The sequence below is a fragment of the Podarcis muralis genome, chromosome 9 (genome assembly GCF_964188315.1).
Source record: "Podarcis muralis chromosome 9, rPodMur119.hap1.1, whole genome shotgun sequence".
In the NCBI taxonomy this organism is placed as follows: domain Eukaryota; kingdom Metazoa; phylum Chordata; class Lepidosauria; order Squamata; family Lacertidae; genus Podarcis; species Podarcis muralis.
The window spans coordinates 46,864,116-46,885,234 of record NC_135663.1 but is presented as its reverse complement, the minus strand read 5'-3'; the positions used below and the strand labels follow the sequence as shown (position 1 = coordinate 46,885,234).

At 41.2% G+C, this 21,119-nt stretch overlaps 1 long non-coding RNA gene across 1 annotated transcript; it reads left to right on the top strand.

Annotated features, from left to right (window-relative positions):
- Positions 1-16,879: 16,879 nt before the first annotated feature.
- On the top strand, positions 16,880-18,705 carry LOC144328883 (uncharacterized). Its single transcript, XR_013394244.1, has 2 exons — positions 16,880-16,947; positions 18,388-18,705. It is a non-coding gene; the product is annotated as an uncharacterized LOC144328883 (long non-coding RNA).
- Positions 18,706-21,119: the final 2,414 nt, after the last annotated feature.

The window sequence follows — 21,119 nt, the reverse complement described above, 5'->3', positions numbered from 1 at the left end:
ACCCTTTCCATTTGAACTAGCTTTCTAGTAGTTCACTGAAGGGTTTATAGTTATCGTGAGTGACCAAAGTGCTTGGATGTGTGTACTCAGGTCAGCGTGTAGAACGGTACATGTGTGGTGGGGGTTGGATCTTTCTAAAATAAAACAGCTGCATAAGAAATGGTCAAGGAACTGAAGGCAATATGATAGCTGCTATTAAACCCCACTTTGAAACGCTTCCTTTAGCTTTGATGATGTTTTCATCTCAAAAGTTGCAATTGATTCCCCTCACCACCACTGACCTTAATTCAACCTCACAAAGCACAGCTTAACTTTTAGCCTGATCATATTTTTATCCTTCTGCATAGGGGATAAAGGTTTTTCTTCGTGGGCCTATTGAAATGTAGAGCTTGAGTTCCATTGTACCTAGGGATGAAGGGGAAAAACGGAATGGTTCTAAGTTTGCGGAGCCCTGAGTGCTTTTTGAAAAGGTGTTCTATATTCATGTTTACTCTTCTCTCTTCATTCCACCCACAAGCTTGAGATACAGGGCTCCCTCATTTAGAGGGTATAATATACAAACTGCCCAATAATTATAGGTACAACTCTAATTATTGGGCAGTTCAGATATTATACCCTCTAAATGAGGGAGCCCTATATCTCAAGCTTGTGGGTTGAGTAACTAATTGGTAATTCAAATTGGCCATGTACCAAAACTGATGAACAACAAGTACCTGCCTAGTCAAGCAGCAGTGAGCCTGTGACCTTTCAAATGTTGTAGGATTTCAACTCCCATCAGCCCCAGAAAGCCTAGCCAGTGATCAGGGGGATAATGGGAGAGGCAACATTTGGAAGCACACAGATTCCTGGTCCCAGAATATATTGTGATGAATTTATGGAAGATATCCTTTTGCCAGGATGGGAACTAAAATGTGGCAAAGAAAGCTTGAAGCAGTGGTTGGAAGAGATAAAAATCAGTGAAAAGGTTTTGGAGTTCACTCACAGAAGCTATATGATGCTGCCCTTGCTTTGAGATTAATATTGTTGTGAATCTGTGACATTACCCTGTGACACATGCTCAGTCTGTCAACAAACTATTGTAAGACTCAGTTGAGACCTTTTAAACATGATCAGTTGTTTCATGATCACAACTTCTAAAGCAGAGGAGACCGACATGGTGTCCTCCAAATGTTGGACTCCAACTCCCATCATCCCCAACCTTTGACCATGCTAGCTGGGGCTGATGGGATTTGGTGGGCACCATATTGGTTACTCCATCTCCACTGAAAATACACTTTTGATTCATTTGCATGTTCAAAGAGAACTTATTTATTCCAAGCATGTTGAAATAAGGTTAAGGAACTTGGCAATACCTTAATTTACCACTCTTTTATCCCAGGATATAGGATTATAGTGGACATATGATTGCAATGGACGAAGTTCATATTTCACAAACAGTCAAGAGATAATATGTGGCTAAAATTCTTAGAATTTCATGTTTATATAGACAGTTTATTTTTTCAGGATTAACAATACTAGGATAGCAAGTCAAAATTAACAATCTAGTTATACAAATGACCCCTCATGCCTAGTTACCTTTATTGCTAATTGGTTTAGGGGTTTGACTAGGTATAGTGGTAGATATTTTCCCTGAAGCATGGGGAGGTTAGAATCTAGCCAATGCTAGCTGATGAAAGAGGAGAAATGCAGACGGACTATCATCACAAAGTAAAAATCTACTTGCCCCAGCTAAAGTTAATCCTTACTAAATCCCATTGCAAGCAATAGGCTTTCTTGATTATAATTTGCTTCCTGTCTTTACTTCCTGAGGTGAACAGAGTAGTACCTGCTTTAAAAAAACAATGAAAAGAATATAAAGAAGAAGCAGCGACCAACTAAACTCAAAGTAGCTGAAATATCTAGGCCTCCTGAGCCCAATTTAAAAGAAAAGTTTTGACTGCCCTCTTAAACACTATCAGTGAAGGATCTCAGGAGTGGGGCTGCCACAGAAAAGGCTCTGTCATGTGTTGCTTCTTACAAATACCAAAAGGGACAGAGAGAGAAAAGTGCCTCTTTAGAAGACCTCGTTCTTGGGCAGGATTGTATTGATGATGGCAGTCCTTCAGGCAATCTGGTCCCAATCTGTTAGCAGCTTTATAAATCAAAAGTAACACTTTCAATGAGCTGCAGGAGACTGTAGCTGGATCAAGGCCTCCCATGGAATCAGGATCCCATAACAAATGAACAATCCCTTTGAGATAGCTGTAAATGCTCCACTGAAATAGAATGCAAGGATAGGTTTTAGCAAAGTCTTCTAATGCATGATTAGATTATGTGGAGGGGGCAGATGACCATAAAAATCTGCAAGTGCAAACAATGGCGGGTTCAGGTACTATGATACTCTGGGTTAGGCCAAAATTTGGCGCACAACTCTGTCCCAGCCATCATGTTGTTCCCAAAGGCACGCGGCTTTGAGAAGAAGGTGCAAGGGCTCTGGCAGGGTTCTACAGCCTTCCTTGCCAAAGCTGGGAAACCACCAACTAGGCTTTGGGAAGGAGGTAGGAATACTCTAGGACCCTGACACTTGCCAGGCTTTGAGATGCTGTCCCCTTGGCTCAGCATGCATGTGTACCCTGCTCACCCATAGCTCCTAGCCCAGATGCATGAAAGGGGAGAAGAGAAAATTGTGTCTGTCAAAATGGGGTGAACTGGAGAAATTGGGGGAGAGACTGATGCAGCATCCTTCATCCGTTTCTCACTGCAGCACTCCTATAAAACTAGTAACTGATCCGGGGACTGAAATACATACATAACTGTGTGTACAAAACCATTAAACCTCCAATATTTTAGAGGCAATTTTTAGGTTTTAGAATCCTATTGTCTTAGCAGGCAGCCTGCCCATGTCTAATAACTCTGGAAACATTGCTTTGTAAAATTACAAATTGCACTCCTTGGCGTTCAGGTTCAGAGACGTTTTATTATTATGAGATTATTCCAAGATCTGATAAACTATCTTAATCTTCTCTTATAAACACTTTATTAAACATCACACTATCTCAAGCTCAGGAATGCTGTACAACAAACACAGCCACGTTTCGTCATTATAAAATGAAGTATGATTAGAGTCTATGAAGAGCAATAACCATAAGATAAACAAGATAATCCTTGGATAAACAGTACTGGGCGCATTGAGCTCAAAAGAGCAGAGAGGCAGAGCAGGGATCGCTGATCATTTTCCTGAATTGTTTGTACTGGCATAATCACAGTTTTAATTGCAAAGTTCTCATTGTTCTCCCTGACAAAAATAGCTTGCTGCATGTTGATGAGGAATAGGGCCTTCTCTGTAATAGCACCCCTTTTGTGGAATCCACCCCACCCCCTAGAAGTGCAGATGGCCTCAACTTTGGCTTCTGATGCCAGATTAAAATATATTTGTTCACTCAAGCATTTGGTGAAGTTGGCTAAACTCTAGAGTACGGGAATTGCTGTCTGCTGTTGGTTTTAATCTTGGTTCTTGTCGCTTTAAAATATTTTAGTGCTGACTTTATAACATGTATGTTTTTATATTTAAAAAAAAATCTTTGGAAACCACCCTGGGATGCTCTGGGATGAAGGGTGGTTTAAAAGTTTAACTAACTCACAGACAAATTATGTATCATTTTCCAAAAGATCTTTTCACCTAGTTCAATAAAAGGATACGTCCTGGAATATGTTCCTCTGATTGTGATGACTCCACTTGGTTTGTTTTTGAGAATTTCTTCTCATTTTTGGACTACTGGCAAAGAGAGGAATGGGGCAAAGCAAGGAAGGGAGTTATCTAACCAAATGGAGATAAAATGCCTCAGTTGTCATGGGAGTGTTCTGTTTGGAGCTGTCCATGGTCCTGATGGTGTCTGAGTAAACCACCCTTGTGTCTCTATTGCACCCCATGGGCCCCCACTCACAGGACACGGATGTTGTTCTACTTAGAATACATTGAAGTTAATAGACCTAACTTAGTGATATTTGTTGATTTCAGTGGGTCTGCTCTAAGTAAAACTAGTTGAATACCACCCTATGACACCATCTTTCAAAACCTGGCCAATGAAGTAGTTGACAAGGAGAGAGGGGTCTTTTTTTAAAGGTCTGTGAACTTACATGACAAAGGGAGTTAGACTGCTTTGTCATTATTTCCTGCCTCCTCCTCCTCCTCCTCCTCCTCCTCCCCTCCTCTTTTGGGGAGAGGCTAAGAATGGACAACTACTCAGGATAGTTCTTGGAAACCTCAGGAACTGAATATTTCCATAGCCATGAAACATTTGGAACAAACAATGGGCACATGCAAATATTATGGGTCTGTTTATTACTAGCATCACCAGATGTAGTCACTTTTAAATGTTTGTTTTCTTGCAGAAAAGTGGGGATTTGTAAGTATAATGGGTTGTATCCAATGCTAGTCCTATTCAGAGTAGGTCCATTGAAATTACTGGGCATGACTAACTTGGCCCCATTAATTTCAATGGGTTTGCTCTGAGTTGAACTTAGCTGGATGCAATCCAGTGATAATGGTGAGCAAGACCCCTCAGAACACAATCTTCCAACTTCAGAGAATGTTAATAAAGCACCTCGAAACATGTTACTTGGCTGAAGGGGAGGATGCTCAAACTGACAGCTCCCGGGAACAGCCATCCACAACTCTGCAATCTTCTTCAAGTTCTTCCACATTGTTTTACTGTTTATTTACAGTCTAATCTTTCTTTGCTTTTCAAGTCGAACTCCCACACTATAAAACTTTAGAGAGTGGGTCTAACTTATCTACAATCTCTCTCAAGACACCTGGCACTGTTTTTTGGGGGGTTGTCCCTCCCTCCCAAATACATCTTTAGACAGAATGAATTACTGTTTGTTATTATGGAGGGCTAGAACAGTGAAGACATAGGGGATTGATTTGGTGATGTTTTTGTTTTAAATTGCTACTGAATGCAAACATTTGAATTCTTCTTTGTTACTTTTGGAAGTGCTGCAATAATCCTAAATCAACATCTATATAAGAACTGTATGCCATTTTATTCTGAATGTTTTCTAAAACAATATTTTTCTTAACTTTTAGTTATTTCTTCCCTCACACCTCCCCACTTCCTGATATTCCATTTTTTTCTTTATTTTTTTCTTGCTAAGAAGATTAAGACTTTGAAAGAAAATTCTTGTCATACAAAGTATAGGGAATCACTCATGCTTTGTAATGTCTCTGATGCAAGCACATCTTCTTCAGCTATGTCATGACTACAGGCAAGTATGTTTTGTGGAATATCAGATATATCAGTGGTCCCAGCAAGCATCTGCAGCCTCTTGCAGAATTTAATAACTGGGGTGCTGTTATATTTTAGCAAGACCTCACACAGCAAGAGTACAGCCATCCATATTAGAAAGCAGATAGATTCGTATAGTTCAAGATCATGGGAATTTACCAAGAACGTGGAATTATTGGGTATATCAGAAATAGATTATGAAGCTGGTACAGGAGGAAACTTCTAAATTTTGGATGACACTCAATTAAGTTTTACTCAGAGTAAATCCACTGGAACTAATGAACATGACTAAGTTTCAGCCATTAATTTCAATTATGTTGTAAACTGCCCTGTGATCTTCAGATGAAGGGTGGTACATAAATTGAATAAATAATAATAGGTCAAATTTGAGTGAAACTTAGTTGAATACCACCCATTAAAAATATCAATTGAATGTCAACCAATGATATGACAGAATATTTATGCCCCTAATATATACTCTCTGGACATTTTCCATAGTTTTTATGCTGTAACTGACTAGGGAAGGGGCACATCTTGTGATTACTAGAGGAGACTTTAAGGAGGTACCTAATTGTCTCTCGAGAAGTAATCTGCTAAAATTAGAGAGGCAATTTTAGGATACATGGAAGACTAAATGCATATGGTATCTGAAGTTGATTACACCTTGAAAATGTGAAGTTAAACTTTTATTTCTCCTCTTAACTGATTTTAATTTTAATTTTTTCACTAGCAAGTTAGATCAGCTTTAGATTCCATTTCATTTTATTTTTAACTAGCCAGTTTCTACAATCTAATGTGACTACTGTGACATATGTAATTGATCCTATCAATACCACACACTGTGCATTGGCCATCGTAAAAAATCGCTGTATTGCCTTTAGATGAGAACTTCAGATGTGACTCAAATGAAAACAAAACCAAACAAAACGATATTCTCTGGGATGCATTGAAAGCTTTGTTGTGGGGAAGAATTGTAGCATATACATCCAGTTAATGTAAAGCAAGAGAAGCAAAATTAAATTATTTGATTTAAATTTAAAAAATGAAATTTGGCATCCTAGCTCAGTGAAACCTTAAATCAACATTATAGCTTCCATTCTCAAATAAGTATACTTGTATGCCAAAATTGCTATACCAAATCAACATTATAAGGCAGCACATTGATTACTGTACATTAAATAGACTATTAGGAAGCAAACTCTTAGCATTTGTTTAATGGGGTGGGGGGTAGGACTATTAAATCAACATGCAATAAACAATAGGTGGCCATCCCTGCAGCCCGGGGCTCACATCTCATTCTACATGGCCTCTGATGCCTCCTGTCTGCTCCATTCCTCTATCCCATCAAAGATCCATCATCCCTGATCATTTCTTCATCACTTTTTATGCTTAATAAAGTATATCTCCCCACCCTTTCTATGTACTTTCAAACAATTCTATGTAGTTTCAGAACAACCAGGGCAGTATTATTATTTTTTTTATTATTATTATTATTACTACTACTATTACTACTATTACTATTACTATTATTATTATTTTGGATAAACATAAATTGATGCTTTTGTGTGTTTTTTGTTTTTACTTTTTCCTAGCTTGACTTGGGAGGTATTATTTTTTCTCCAGCTTTCTGAGAATGAATTGGGAGGCTTCTGCAGTGTGTGTGTGTGTGTGTGTGTGTGTGTGTGTGTGTGTGTGTAGCACATTAAAGCAGAAAATGAATTGCTTTGTTTTCCAGAACAGTAACAAACTTATCTGCTGTAGTGACTCAATCTTTTTTTAAAAAATAAATAAATCAGTTTCATGTGTTGTGTAAAGGGCCCTCTGTATTCACTCAAGCTCCAAAATGCCCAGAAATTACAGCTGTTAAGGGCCACAGCCTTAACAGGCATGCTATTTAGGCAATATTGGATAAGCAATTGATATTATCCTGTGGTTAGTTCCAGCTTTATCACTATCATAGAGCTGAATGGCTGTTAATTTCAGAGTGGTGGACCAAAGACTCACATTTTTCCATTCACTGGCATAGACACATGGAGTCTATACAGCTGAAGCAATTTGTGCAACTGAGGCTACAATTCCATGCTACAAATGAAATGCATGGTTTGGTTGCTGGTAGCTGCTAGCATTTTTGATCTTTTTGTTAATATTTTAACAAGGCAAAACATCAGGAAATATGTATTTTAAAAACCCACCACAGTTCTTCTACACTACTATTGTCATATAAATGCCCCAGCAAATAAGTGATTTACAAAACATAAATCTTATATTGTAATCAATGTTGTTTTGATATTGTCTGATCTAGAAGAGGAACTTCCTGCCCAATGCATATTGTCTGATGTTCACACAGCAGCCCTCTCTGGGAATCCCATTACCTACAAAGGTATTAGGAAAGTGATCCCAGCTGAAAGCATTTATCCAATTCCAGTTGTTGTTTGGACAACTAAACCATTAGAGGGCTGCATCATTCCCCTTGCTACTGTTTGAAAGAAACCCAGTGGCTGTTTCGGGTTTAACCTTGCTTTGTAAAACACTGATCTTAATTGTGGATGTTATCTCCTTCTTTGGATCTAAAAGTACACTTACATTGCCGAAATAAGGTATGTTTGCAGAAATGAATATCCAATACCAAATGGCTATAGGAGGTTTTCATTTTATTGCTTTGGCATAGCCATTCATGTCTGTTACATTTTACGAGGGGTGTGTGAACATATAGGCTCCATGCCTATTGTCATATTTAACTAGTCCTCACAGCAGAATTCAGCTGAGATGTACCCCTGCAGCTTCATGGGTTTGGAGTGGAGTGACTGCCCATTTGCACAGAAGTTTATATTGTGCATGGTGGTAATCACAACTGTGAAGCTTGCCGCCAGCAGCATTGCAGCAATCCAAATATGCACAGACTTTTCAGTTGGCTACCATGTAGTACAGGTTCTTATGAGAGTCAGCCCTACTGGATGATGATGATGATGATGATGATGATGCCACCACCTATATCCAGGGATCTCAGGGCAGTTCCAGGGGTCTAAACAATATTGTTCAAAACTGCTTGAACAGCAAATACTGCAATTGTGAATCAGGCCATTTTGAGCCTGATGAAGATCTCAGTTAAAACAGATTATTGAAATTTTAGCCATTATGTGCCACAGCACCAAATGTATTGCATCGATGTACTCTGGTTTCAGGGACTTTGGGATCAGGCTGTTTCTCAGTTGAACGACAAAGCCCTGCTTCACATTTCTATTCAGAAGAATGTCCCACTGGAATCAATTGGGCTTATTGTCATTTGCAAAATTGCCTTACCCTCCCTCTCAACCATAACTTGGTCAATGAAGAGTTGGTCAATGAAGAGAAATTAAACTGAATATGCATTTTCAATTTGTTTTAGAGTCCAGCTCTGCAATAAACATTCTGGTTCCAAAAAAAAAAAAAAAATACAAGGGAAAGCTGTGTATGTGTTGTTTGCACTCAACTCTGGAACCAGACTACAATATCCAATGTGTACAAAGTACAAGATTCATTTAATATTTGTGGGTTGCTTCTGAACAAAATTCTTCAAGGCAGATAGGAATAACTAAAAAAAAAAAAAAAACTCTGGAACCAGACCATTTAATAGAATGAGTCTGATATACATATATATTTCCTTTTTGAATAGTTCTTTTTTATATTCCTTCTGTCCAAAACCTTCTTGATGCAGAGAAAGCACAGACACTAGTAGGATAACTGTATTAGTGAATAGCTTTGAGGCTGCAGTGATATTGTTTTCCCTTTATGTGGACTTGTATCTGGCTTTATTGAGCATCAGTTGAGCTGCAAACTTGTATCTGCTGAATACATTATCACCTTCTTAAGGGGGGGGACCACTCCAAAATCTTAGTCTACCCCCCAATCCATTAGTCTTCTGCAATGTACGCATCTGGGCCCACACTTTCACTGCCTACACCCATTCCTGGAAAGAACATGTCCTAAAAATGCCAGGGAACTTTTTTAGATTCTCCAAATGCTCTCCACATGTTTCCACTCACGTTATTTCTGTCCATACTCTTACCGCTAAGATGCTTACACAAGGATCTAATTAAAAATGGTGAGTGTAGCTCCCTGGCAGATGAAAGGTACACAGCAGGGCATAGCCAGTGCGATGGACAAAGCCTAGAAGCAGAACAACAGATGAGTCGGAGGATGCTTTGGATGCAGGTTATCTAGACATGAAGCTGACCGGAAGTGCTCAACAGAAGAGGCAAGAGGAGAGGAAACTCGTGGTAATGGCTATGGCATACGCACAATTTATAAGTAGTGTCTTTCTTGGAACTTGGCATTAGCTTGGATACCTCTGCCCTGCTGAATGGGAGGTGTTCAATTTTAGGGCTGACCCCCTTTCCCTTTTTTCACTTTGAAATCTGATCCCTGCATTTCGCCTTTGTTCTGATCAGGTTCACAAAGGTTGGCTTCCCAAGCAACACTTCTGGCAGCTATTCAAGAGCTGAACCTGGAAGATCAGGACAAAACACTTTACATCGCAGCTCAACTCTTTCCTAGCTAAGTTACATAACATAATGCAACACTGCTCAGCTTCTTGATCAGCAAAATGGCCTACGCGCTGAATCAGTGCATGCTTTTTGCCAGCATGTCTCAGGTGTACTCTTTTGTGCATACACACTGCACAAAGAAAAAGAGAAAGTTCTCCCACCCTGATGTGGACCAAAACTGTCCAAAACAGTGTCTTTGAGAAAGTGCAAAATGATATAAAGGGAAAAATTGGAGACATAATAGTTGAAATGTATATTACAGAATAAGATTTGAAAGAGGGTAAGGTACTGCTGAATATGATTGTGTAAAAGGGAACACTGTAAAGGGAGATGTGAGGGAGTCTGGAAGGAGGGTTATGAAAACAAGAAGTAAGAAATCAGACTTTTATGGGGTTTTTTATTAATTTTTTTTCTTGTCTATTTTTTTTTTACGTTTTTTACTGTATTTTTTATTTTTACTTGATTATGATAATGTTTTTCTCTTTTCTCTTGTTTTGATTGTGAAGTTTGTTTTATTGTTTAAAACTTTAACAAATATCTTAAAAAAAAAAAAGAAAGTGCAAAATGTGTTTTTGACAGCCAGGGTGTGACAACAACCATCCCTTAGGCATTCTGGATAAAGATTTCAAGCAGGATGGCATCTCAAGTGTCATAATCTATTTCATTTTAGAAATTAAGCTGAGGTTGGGGATGAGAGATTCTCACACCTAGGTTATGTACATATGTTTGCATGGAATATTTACTCACTGCACAATCCTATGCATGTTTACTCAAAAGTAAGTTCCACTATGCACAATGGGCCTTGCTCTCAGGAAAGTCTGCCTCTAGAACCCTTGAAAAGAGTGTGCTCAACATTGATTGCCATGTGCAGGACAGAACTATAGCCAGGAAGGCAAGGTAGCCACCAGGCAAGCAGTAATTACAAAGGAAACAAGAGGTGAAATATTAGATTGGTCCTGCCAGTGACAAGATTCTCGCTTTTTCTTTGCCGCCCATTTGTTTGTGTAGCTATATTTAACTGGCACTTGATTGAGGAAATGTTGAAAATAGCAGTTAGGGCTTCCCTAATGAGACCTCTAGAGGAAAGCAATGGTGTGCAGGGGGGTCAGAAATAATGGAGTAGTGCAAGGGGGTGGGGAAGGAGACTTAACCCTTTCCTGGAAGAAAGGTTTTCACACGCTAAGTTAAAGGAGTGATATACAGAATATGGGGAAATATCCCTAAGTGTTTAATCACAGCAGCGCCTAGACATATCCACAGCTCAGTTTTACTATTATTGGGGGTGGGCTTTGTGATAGGTGCTTCACATCCAGCTGATGCCATTTATTATCTTCTACCCCGAATGCAAGAGCACTCTCTGAACCAGAATTGATTCACATAGGGGAGGAAATGCAAACCAGTTGGATTTTTTCCCCTTAACTATCACTAATGTGGTTTGGAATACACAATCTACCAAGAAGAAGAAGAAGTATCTGCTATTTAATCTCTTTTTAATCCATCCCAAGGGTGTCACTGCCAACTTGAATAAAATATTGGGGGGGCAGGTAAGCCCCACCCCACATAACTGCTCACAAGACACGGCGCGCACACACCATTTGAATGGCAATGCCTATCAGCTTGGGGGGGTGGGCCCCCTCAAATATTTTATTGAGGGGCGCTGAAGGGAACTCAGCCCCTAGGAGTTAGCTCCTATGATCCATCCTGTTTGTAGGTTTTGTGCACACTATACCTTTAAAGCACATTTGAGGCACATTCTGCCTCTCAAAGAATTCTGGGCACGGTAGTTTGTTAAGGGTTGCTGGGAATGCTAACTCTGTGACAGATAAACTACAGTGTCCAGAATTCTTTGAACAGGAAAATGTGCTTCACATTTGCCTTAAAAGTACAATGCATACACAGAGCATCTCATCTCAGAAATAGGTGCCTCTCCCTTTTTTCCATCACTCTTCCTTTCCATCTTTATTTTCAACAGTATCAGTTTCCTATACTCTTTCTTTCCCTTTCCACCAGCTTTATTACAAAGACGCCACCAATATCTCCTCTGACAAATGACAGCTATCTTATTTTCTCCTTTCTCTCCTTCATCAACACACTCATTTATCTTTATTTTTCTCTCACTGTCATTGAATCTCCATTTTCTTGCTTCTGTTCTGCCTTCTTCTTTTTCTCATTGACAAAGATTTCTTTCTCTTTGGCATCTCAGTTCAAACCCAGAGCATCTCACACTGCTGCTTGGCTTTATAACATAAGCAGTTAAAATAGAGTGTGGAGGAGCAAGCAATCCTAGGATTTACCTAAATTAAAGCTTCCAGTTCTAAATAAATGTACATGGAAGTAATCCTGCTGAAACCAATCAGAATTCAAATATACTTCTATAGAGCTCAGTATCTCCATCCAGGAACTGTGTTATAAAGAACATTGAATGTGCTCAAAGTATACTAGCAAAAGAAGGTGTTGCCAATGCAATCAATTAAATCTGTATGATGAAAACAGCTACCAATTAAACACCATTAGTTTTTAACAGGACGATTGAGTTCAATAGGCAAGTGGGCATAGTGTTGCAACCCTTGTCTTGCAGTACAACCCTAAACAAGAACAGTGGATGCTCGGGTTGCGAATGTGATCCATGCGGGATGCACGTTCGCAACCCACAGTGGCGCATCTGCGCACGTGAGGGTTGCAATTTGGCGCTTCTGCGCATGCGCAAAGCGTGATTTAGCGCTTCTGCGCATGCACGACCGCAGAAACCCAGAAGTAACCCATTCCAGTACTTCCGGGTTTCGGTGGGTGCATAACCCGAAAAAACGCAACTTGAAGCAGCTGTAACCCAAGGTATGGCTGTACAGTATTCAGTGTGCTTTACCCCCTAGTAGGGATGCAGGTGGCCCTGTGGTCTAAACCACTGAGCCTCTTGGGCTTGCTGATCAGAAGGTTCAAATCCCCACAATGTGGACAGTGCGGGTGGCGCTGTGGTCTAGTAAATCTGTTTCGGATTGCAACCTCACATTCTTAAGACCCTGCTTTGGTTCATTGTGACAAAGAAAGCTTAAGGCTGAGTTTTGCATTTCAAACATATGACTGATTTCACGATGAATACCTAAATCAGTTTTTCCCCATTTTCTGCATAATTAATACAAATAAAATGGATTTAATATACATGGTATTGCAATGGATATAATATACATGAAAGTGAAGGGCTAGCAAGGTTCTTACTTCAATTGATTTGCATTGCAATATTGGCGAGAATGGCGGGGAAATTAAAAGTGGTTTTGCACTGATCTTAGCACCAAATGTGAGAATCTATTCAAGTTGTTTGTTGTTTAGTCGTTTAGTGGTGTTGCCCATTTAGACATGTGCCAGCCATGATGTGCATGCATTTATATAGTACGTGGAATAGGTTAACCAGCTCCACAACTCAAAGGCGTGAGGGTGGGTGTCATTTGTGAAAAAGTGAGCCTGCCCACTTTTTCCAGGTCCACAGAACCTGCTACTCCACCCAGCGAGGTCAGCTTTCTGAGAGGTTTCTGGAGGGATTAACAGGTCCTCGAAAGTACAGGCCTGCTCTTCATTCCATGCGCGCCTAGATAACACGAGGGCGCCGAAGAGCCCGGGCCTGGCTCAGAGGACGCGGTGGGCGGGGCTTGAGCAAGAATGTCCTCGGAATCACCAGCCCCAAAGGCGCTTCTCAGCGAGATTACGCACGCTAGGGGGATCTTCGTCGTATTTCTCGGAATGATTGCGCCGAGTTTAAAAAAAACGGGGCTTCAAACTGAACCACCCTTCGGGTTTGTTTGGAAAGTATTAGGATCCATCATGTTCAATAGGTGAACAGTAAGAGCAGCCGCGTTAGTCTTCTGCAAGAAAAAGCAGTAAGGCTTGTGGCATTTTAAAGATTGACAGATTTAGTGTAGCAGACCTCGAACTAGACAGAGCCCACTCCATCAGATGCATCAGGTGATACCCTCCTGCCATATAAATATGGGAAAGTCATGGAATAAATATAGGTATGGGGAATTAATACATACGATTGTAGTCAGCGGTGGGGGTCAAATGGCCGTGAAACACACACCAAAAAAAGACAGTCTGCCTCAATCGTAAAGCTTAATTCTGCAGTCAGTTTACTTAGGTGACCCTTTTCCTAGAATTACCACAGGCTGTGCTTTCGGCGTTTTATGGCAATTTGGCCCTATTGTTTATATTGTCTCTCTCATGTGCCCATTTTACGTCCCTGTCAACTGAGAATAACTATAGAAGCATACGCTATGCGGGGGGGGGATTATGACGTAAGAAACGTGTTACTTGTTGAGATGCCACAAAACTCTTTGTTGTGGTTGTTTGAATAAAGTAAGATGAACGCGGAGTGCGTTTCGCTCTCCGATGGCGTAGCCAGCGCCTAACCCCAAGCATCTGGTACTCATAGAATCATAGAATGGTAGAGTTGGAAGGAAGCCCGAGGGTCATCTAGTCAAACCCCATGCCATTCAGGAATCTTACGCATCCGTGACAGACGGTCACCCAAAGAAGCCTCCAAGAAGAGTCCACCACCTTCCGAGGGAGTCCGTCCCATTGTCCAACAGCTCTTGCCGTCAGAAAGTTCTCCCTGGTGTCTAGTCAGCATCTCTTGCAGCTTGAAGCCATTGGTTCGGGTCCTACCCTCCGGAGCAGGAGAAAACGTCTTCAAACCTTGGTCCATCCTGTTGGTTTCGGTGCAGATACAAGTCCAAGATTACTGATATCAGGATTGTTCCTTAAACTGCCTTCAGGACCGTGATCTTTACGTGGGTTACTGACCCCCAACCACTCCCACGCCATCCTCTGCCCAGGGCACCTTTTGCTTCTGCTGTTTTTTGGGGGGAGGAAGAGTTCGTAACGAATTTGCCTTCCTCTCCCAATGGTTTTAATGCAGAATTCCCACTGAGTAAGCCTTCAAGATGTCGGGATCTAGGGAAGAAGCTTTACTCTGCTGAGTCTGAAATTGTTCAGAAAAGAATAAAGGGATTAAATAGTATAAGCCTTTCTGGGAAGAGAATAGCAAAAACTCTGGTGTGTATCTGAAGATACAAATCTCGACCATATAGATATAAATTTCGACCGTACTGTAGTTCATTTGCGAAAGCTATCGTCTGATTTTACACACTCGGTTCGCGCGAAGAGTTACTATTTCTAGTGGATATTCTCTCTAGATACATACATAGAATACATATCAGGTTCAAAATGAAAACAGAGGAGTAAACAGTTGCATTCATTTATTTTTATTAAAATTTATATACCGCTTGATTGTTTTATAAATAACTAAAGCGGTTTACAAAAATAATAAAACAATGATATGATCAGTTAAAACAGTTAAAAGCAACTATTTAAAACATGTATCAATGCCTGCATTTAGAAAAGACTCCTCCAAACTTTTCCTTGCCTTTTATCTACTGCTCACTTTTTGCCTACGCTGACACGTGGATTTTTTTTATTGAGGGCAAACAGTTGCTATTTCTGGAGTAACTAGATAGAGACAGGGGTTGGTAGGTTGGTAGATAGTATAGACTACTTTATTTGGGAACTATCCTGATCTGTTTCAGTCAATGCAGCTTTGTCAGGATTTCACAGTAGGGTGGAGATTCCATCCGCTTGAACTTTCTCACAAATAAAGTTTGTTTACGGCTGGACCGTCAGAACTGAGTAAATTATCTAAATGTCTCTTTCTTGTTATGTGTGGATGATCACCAACGTTAGAATATGGATTTCAGTGGGTCTGCTCTGAATATGACTTACTTGGATGTCACCAGTACATTGCCATTTTTGTTGGGCGTAGAATTATTGCCATGTCACTGATTCACTTCTCTCCTCTAGCGAAATTTAACATCCCGATCCTAAGTAGGACTTATGAATAATGGGACTTCCTTTCCCCACTAGTATGTTCAGAATATCTCCTGGGAGTAGCCCTGCCTGTTTTGCCTAAATGCTTCCAGCCGGCTCGATCCCAGGAAGATATTCCCCAACAAGCAGAAATGGAAAGCTGAAACTGCAAAGGATGGTCAAAACACACGAGCCGAACTATATTTTTTGACAATGAAAATATGAAGCACGATTCAAGAAGGCCGTTCCCATTTCACTGGGATATTCGTTCATGACGCTTCAAAAAGGTTATTCTGTTCTATGCAGCTAAGAAATCGTGTGGCAATTGTTTACTCATGGCTGGAGGCTCTTTCTGATGCCAGTGTGCCTTCATTGATATTATTATTATTATTATTATTATTATTATTATTATTATTATTATTATTATTATATCATTGCAATACAGTCCTTCTCCACTTCTGTATGTCCGCCTATCCATCCACTGGTATCTTCAAGGTCCAACCTGACGATGTAGTCTCTTTCCTACAGTACTTGATGCCACCATAACCTGGTAAGGCTGGAAACCGTGCGTTCATTCATTCATTCATTCAGCCAGCCAGCCAGCCTTTAGTGGCATAATTTAGACAGTAAGATCATGAAAGAAAAAGAAAAAAGCAACCACTTGCCAGGGAGTCAGTCCCATTGAACTTAATGGGGTTAACTTCTGAGTGGGTGGGTGTGGGTGTGTACATGCAGGGGGGGGACGGACTGCTAAGGCAGGATTGCTAAACTGTGGCCTGCCGGATGTTGCTGGACTCCAGCTCCCATCAGCCCTACAGCCAAGCATGGCCGATGGTCAGGAATGATGGGAGTTGCAGTCTAACAAGATCTGGCGAGCCACAGTTCATCCACCGACACAGCTTGAAAGGGCCACTGCTTTTTACTGAGTTTAGGCCCAGCGACCCCCTAGGAAGTGTTGTTGTTGTTGTTGTTGTTTGTTGTTGTTGTTGTTGTTGTTGTTGTTGTTGTTGTTGTTGTTGTTGTTGTTTCCCTTCTCTCTCTCTCTCTCTACCTGTCCAACTTTTTTCCTTTTGGGAGCAGGGATTAGTTTCCGGATTTCCCTCTTCGCCACCAGCAGCATTCAACCCCTCTACAAACGCACACCCGGCAAGACTTCAGCTCGGTCCGCAGCCTCCCGGGTTTCCAACTGAGGGGGAGGGAGGAGGGAGGGGGTCGCCTTCTGCTGGCGCCTTGCAAAGGAGAAAGCGCACGCAGGCAGGCTAGGCGGGAAGGAGGGAGGACTCCCAGCGCGCCCCGCTGCTTTTCCAGTAAGCCTCTCTGTGTTTACGTTATGACATTTTTCTGTTTGTAATTATTTTTTTATTTTAATTTATGTCATTTTTAACATGAGCCAGACCATTGCTCTCCCCTTTCGCCTTTTGTACACAGTGACTCTCTTCATGATAGTATGTCCTTTTCCACATACACACACACACACATATACATACCCCCTGGTATATTCCCCCACCTCTTCCCTTTTTCCGAGCGTGTTTACTATTCTTTATTAACAGACTTTTTTCCAATATTTCCTCCTCTTCCCAATTCCCTCCCCGCCCCCCGCCCAGCTTGCCATTCCCTGGTGTGCCCGCTTTTTTATTTTGTTTTTTTAAAAAAGAATTTGCCCTGTCTTGCTTTATTTGTTTGTGTGAAATTTAGTTTGAAAGGAGATCAGAGGGAGCAGGAGGGGTTTGTCATGAGAGAATGACCAAGTGACCCGAAGTCTGATTATATGTCATTATCTGGAGACTCGGTGTATCCAAATTACCAAAACGACCTCACTCAGCCAGATCAATTACATTTAGATACGGAGAGAGAGAGAGAGAGAGAGAGAGAGAGAGAGAGAGAGAGAGAGAGAGATTGAGAGAGAGACGGAGGAGGGGGGGGATGAGGGAAGGGTTGGATACGCAAATATAGGCACGCCGACACCTCTCTCTCTCTCTCTCTCTCTCTCTCTCTCTCTCTCTCTCTCTCTCTCTCTCTCTCTCTCTCTTTCTCTGAGTGTGGAAGCGCAGAGCCTCACGCAACTTTCGCCAGTGCAACGTGCTCAGCCTAAAAAACGCACGTCGGTTTGAGCACCGTGGGATCGCGCAGGTAGAAGCGGGCGCTACTTGCGTAAAAATGTATTCACGTGCCCCGAGGTTTGGATTCATAGTTTAGTCGCCCCTGTTCTAGAAGGCTAGCGTGAACCCAAAGGAGACCGCGCTCATCCAAAAACGAGGTCTGAAAGCAAACGTCAAAAGGCGTCCAGTTAACCACTAGTCGTGAGATGTGTCAAGGGGGGGGGGGATAGAGCAAGGGATCTCTTATGAAGTATCAAGTCGTGTAGGAATACAAACTTGCCAAAAGCAAGGAAATATTGTAGTGCAGAACAAATGTAGGATTGCCAATCCTCCCCAAGAGTTTAACCGCCACTGCAATCGGAACCCCCATCACCCCAAGACAGTTTTGTACTATTTCCAAAAGATGGTCGGTGTCTGACTCCGGCGATTCTCTATGTTTTACTTTTCTTAGCTATTACCATTACGCACATAATATTGATCTACCTAGTGGTCAACTTCAAAATCTGCAGCTAGGGTTGTCACTTTTTTCTTGCCATCACTCAGTTACAGGGCAGGTAGAACTTGTCTACAGCGCGCCCCTTAAAGGCACATGAACCCCCCTGGCAGGGAAGATGAGGTAACGCGCGCTCAATTTGTTAACAATTGCAGGGCTCTGAGGGTGGAGAGAAGGGGAGCAAGGCCGTCGTCCGCACCACTGAGAAGCAAGGCTCCGCCTTCCATCCGCTGTCACGCCATTCCATCAGGCTGTAGCAGCGGGTGAAGAGGAGGGGCGCAGGGGCCCAGGGACCACTCCACTGGTGCAGCTGAAAAACCAGCAATTCTCGCTTCGTCCTCCTCCTCTTGATCGGTTTCCATCCCAGCTGGTCATCAGAAGAACTTGTGACTAAAAACTGGTCGATATAGTACTTATTTTCTCCTGCCTCCCCCCTCCTCCCAATATGAGAACATGTCTTGTGTTTATTGGTCTGCAAGTTTCTTTGTTTAGTTCTGGAGTGGCTGTTGTTTTGTTTTTGCTGAAGAGCAAGGTTAAAAAAAAGTTTTCAATCAAGTGGGGGACTACATATCCATATCTCAAAAACAAAAAAGTGATCGGCCCGCCCGATTTCTTTCTTTCTTTCTTTCTTTCTTTCTTTCTTTCTTTCTTTCTTTCTTTCTTTCTTTCTTTTTATATATATCTCCCTATAGCCGGAGGTCTCGGGGCGGTTCACAGAACAAAATCAATAAAAACAACCCAATAGCTCCCCCCCCCATTTATTCTAGCATTAAATAAAATTTGGATCATTATACAGATGGGTTAGGCAGTTTGTTTCAGATACTTCATATTTCTCCCACAGAAATTGATAGACCATGCAGTGGGAGAGTCATCCACCCCTCTAGATAAATTTATTTATTACATTTAGATCCCGCCTTTCTACTAAAGATCTCAGAGGAGCTAGTTGATTTTCCCAAGCCACCATTTTTATACTCCTTGTGAGGTAGGTTAGCTTAGGAGTGTGACTGGTCCATAATCACCCAGTGACATGGGCCAGGGGGGGGGGGCAGGGAAGGGCAATAAAAATCAATAAAAATACATAGCAAACTGAGGTTCTGCGGCCCCCTCAACAAAATGTCTGCCCCCCTAAGAAAAATCCTCTGAAATATTTCGCACTAGGTTTTCTGGTATATACTTCCTGGTGAATATATTAAGAGTTTGAGTCTTAATTTGTTCATCTTCCTTCCGCTCCCATAGACTCAGGGCCTTCAGCGTTGAATGGTTATTTCTTCGCCGTTTCATCTGCAGCTCCCAAAGAGAGCTTGGGTTAGACTTAATTTCATACCACTGGTTGATCTGGGGTCAAAAGAAAACCTACTAAGCAACATGCGTGGAAGCAAACGCACTTGAAAGCAATGGGCGTTCATTGCTCAGAGGTAAAATGCACGTTGACCCACCAGCCCACGTTAAAGTTCTAGGAATCTGTAAAGTGGTTTTCTCCCAATGGAAGTCATCGAGCCTCACTCATCCTATATACTTTTACTTGGAAGTAATTCCCAATTAATTAAGGCTGAAGTCCTTGATTATCGAAGATAAATAATAATGAAATAAATAATATTTCTAACTTCCTTCTCATAAAACATCCCAAGACGATTAACAGTAAAAACATCAACAATCAGGCATGTATGAATACAAGGGTCTTCACACATTTCATATAGTGTACAATCTGTGTGCCTCCAGTCACGATGGCTTGAGCTGCACAAATCCACAAGTGTATCCTCTTTCACACAAACGCTTGCATTGCAACCTTAGACGTGATCCACATATTGTCATCAGTGAGCGATACAACCCCCATTTTGCAGTTGGGTCAGAATTCACTCATTCATTTGAAATATTTCTTAGGCACCCCTTCATCAAAAGATTCCAGGGTCGTTTGTGCATAATACTGTACATATGTTCACTGTAATGCCAGAATAATCCTTAGGGAATCTGAAATGGAGATACCAGCCAGCCCCCTTTTTAGTTTGAGTGAGCACTCTGAAACCTTCGTTCACACAAGCAAACAGGTACACCCTGGCAGAAATGGTCTGATTTCTTTTGAGTAACAATATTAGTTTGGTAACACCCAGAGTGGCCCTCTATGCAGTGGCTGCAAAAAAAAAAAAAATAGAATTTAAAAATCCGGGAAAGGGGGTTAGATAAAATCCCTAAATTGTAGTGATTTGGAGATTTAATTTTAAATCAAATTGGATTTTGTTTGAGTCTCTGGACCTCATGGATGTTGGCACATATTATGGCTGTATGATCTGCATTGTTTTATTGGTACTGTTGCTGTGAGTTTGTCATGGCCATTGACTAGAGCAATAATCTTATATTGATCCTATTGAGTGAGCAGTCTTACTGTGCAATCCTTTGCATGTTTACTCAGAAGTAAGTCCCACTCTGTTCAGAAGAGGTTACTTCCTGGTAAACGTGCTTAGGATCTCCGCATCATGCTGCAAGATCCATTAGGCTGTGTCCAACCTTACTCCTACTCAGAGACGACCCATTGAAATGAACGGATGTGACTAACTTAGGCACATTGATTCCAATGGGCCAACTCTGAGTAGGACTAACATTGCTTACAACTCATTTTGATTTCAACTAATATTTGCTGTGCGCAACTATAGGAAGAAGTCCATGAATCACCCCCGCCAAATGATGAAGCTCGAGCAGTTTCTTCCAAGTAAACATTGTCAATGTTGACAGCCTTACTTCCAAGGCTATCACCTTCAGCTAAAATTTGATTACTGAAAGAAAAAGACGACACGGAATAGCAACAAAATCGCATGTAATTTACTCTGCTTAATTCTAGAGACTTTGTGCCATGGGTCTGTAGACGCAAAAAGAAAACAACATGGAACGAAGA